General features: G+C 47.2%; 1 protein-coding gene across 1 annotated transcript in view; it reads right to left on the bottom strand.

The window, feature by feature from the left end:
• LOC143295851 (uncharacterized) overlaps window positions 1–2500 on the bottom strand; it is a 51431-nt gene that overhangs the window by 34410 nt on the left and 14521 nt on the right. The window lies entirely within an intron of this gene.

The following is a 2500-nucleotide window of genomic DNA, read 5'->3' as shown; positions in this document are numbered from 1 at the left end:
GTGCAGTATATATGATTATCACCGAGTCATTTGTGTACCTATACGGAGTGGACTACCCAAACCGTTTGAGACAACTAAACTTACATTCACAAAAAATACAGAAGATATAGAGGAGACATGATACAAGTATTCAAAATAATTAATAAAAATGGTTGACACTGACCCCTGCACCTTCTTTTCTACTAACAAACTCCATGTTACCAGAAGTTCAAATACTAACCTTTTTCACAAAATTTTGCAGAACAAATATTCGTAAGTTTTCTTTTAGCTTTAGAGCAGTTAAAGGATGGAATGCACTGAATAATTTAACAAAAACAGCTAAAACTATTGACCAGTTCAAGAATCTTCTAGACAATGACTCTAAATCATTAATAAAACCATTCGATTTTGATGAATGAACATTTAAAAAAAATTTCATACGCATGTACGCAACCCTAAACTATTTCTATATTAAGAAGGGGCGTTGAAAAGCCAAAAAGGCTTAAAAAAAATTTTTTTAAAGTCCCAAATTCTGTACCTGTACCTGTACCTGGATTTCTTCGACTAAATTTTGCCAGAGGACAACAACATATGTTCTTTGTCAGTGCGCCAAGTGCGTGCTGCACACGGGACATCGGTTTATAGTCTCATCCGAACGCGGACAACATTTATTTATTTATTCATTTATTTATTTTATATTATATAGTTCGATAATCGAGTCAAACTTTGCTTTCATATCTGTGAAACTACATGTTTGGTGCATATCTGTTATGCATGTGTGGGTGTATGTGTGAATGTGTGTCTTCATGTTTTACATTTATTTGCTTATTTATCATCATTGTTGTCTTTTTTTTAAATTATTATTATTATCATTACTACTACCTTTTTTTATATTATAATTATTATTTATTTATTTATGTAAGCTTATCCATTATTTTTTCTTAAGGCCTGACTAAGCGCGTTGGGTTACGCTGCTGGTCAGGCATCTGCTTGGCAGATGTGGTGTAGCGTATATGGATTTGTCCGAACGCAGTGACGCCTCCTTGAGTTACTGAAACTGAAACAGTCAAACTTTGAAGAAAGGGCGAGAGCCAGATTCGAACCCAAGTCTCTCGCGGACTCTGTGTTGACAGATGAGCGTCTTAACCATTCTGCCACCTTCCTCCCTCCCGGCTTGGAATGATAACATTGCCATCGGTTCTTCTCAGGTTCACCTGAGGTCAGCCCGATACCCCCCCGTGTCAATACTCCCCCGTGTCACTCCCCCGTGTCGATACTCCCCCGCGTCAATACTCTCCCGTATCGATACTCCCCCGTGTCGATACTCCCCCGCGTCAATACTCCCCTCGTCAATACTCCCCCGCGTCGATACTCCCGCGTGTCAATACTCCCCTCGTCAATACTCCCCCGTGTCGATACTCCCCCGCGTCAATACTCCCCCGTGTCGATACTCCCCCGTGTCGATACTCCGCCATGTTAATACTCCCCCGTGTCAATACTCCCCGTGTCAATACTCCCCCGTGTCGATACACCCCGTGTCGATACTCCCAAGCGTCAATACTCCCCCGCGTCAATACTCCCCCGCGTCAATACTCCCCCGTGTCGATACTCCCCCGTGTCGATACTCCCCCGTGTCGATACTCCCCCGTGTCGATACTCCCCCGTGTCGATACTCCCCCGTGTCGATACGTGTCAATACTCCCCCGTGTCGATACTCCCCTCGTCAATACTCCCCTGTGTCGATACTCCCCTCGTCAATACTCCCCCGTGTCGATACTCCCCCGTTTCGATACTCCCCCGTGTCAATACTCCCCCGTGTCGATACTCCCCTGTGTCGATACTCCCCTCGTCAATACTCCCCCGTGTCGATACTCCCCCGCGTCAATACTCCCCCGTGTCGATACTCCCCCGTGTCGATACTCCCCCGTGTCAATACTCCCCCGTGTCAATACTCCCCCCGTGTCAATACTCCCCCGTGTCGATACTCCCCTGTGTCGATACTCCCCTCGTCAATACTCCCCCGTGTCGATACTCCCCCGCGTCAATACTCCCCCGTGTCGATACTCCCCCGTGTCGATACTCCCCCGTGTCGATACTCCCCCCGTGTCGATACTCCCCCATGTCGATACTCCCCCGCGTCAATACTCCCCCGTGTCGATACTCCCCCGTGTCGATACTCCCCCGTTGTCAATACTCCCCCGTGTCGATACTCCCCCGTGTCAATACTCCCGTGTCGATACTCCCCCGTGTCGATACTCCCCGTGTCAATACTCCCACGTGTCGATACTCCCCGATGTCAATACTCACCATGTCAATACTCCCCCGCGTCGTACTCATCCCCGTGTCGCCATACTCCCCTCGTCACATACTCCCCCCGCTCGATATCCCCGCGTCAACTTCTCCCCGTTGTGCGGACATTAAACAAAAATTCCTCCTTGCGAATACACAACTACACGTCGCGTTAAAAGATGTAACTCGCTTTGTTAACTTTACGCTCCGTTGTACGATGATCTGTTCCTGT

This window comes from Babylonia areolata, chromosome 21 (genome assembly GCF_041734735.1).
Source record: "Babylonia areolata isolate BAREFJ2019XMU chromosome 21, ASM4173473v1, whole genome shotgun sequence".
NCBI classification, from domain to species: domain Eukaryota; kingdom Metazoa; phylum Mollusca; class Gastropoda; order Neogastropoda; family Buccinidae; genus Babylonia; species Babylonia areolata.
The sequence above is the reverse complement of the archived record's forward strand: the minus strand, read 5'-3'. Positions and strand labels throughout refer to the sequence as shown.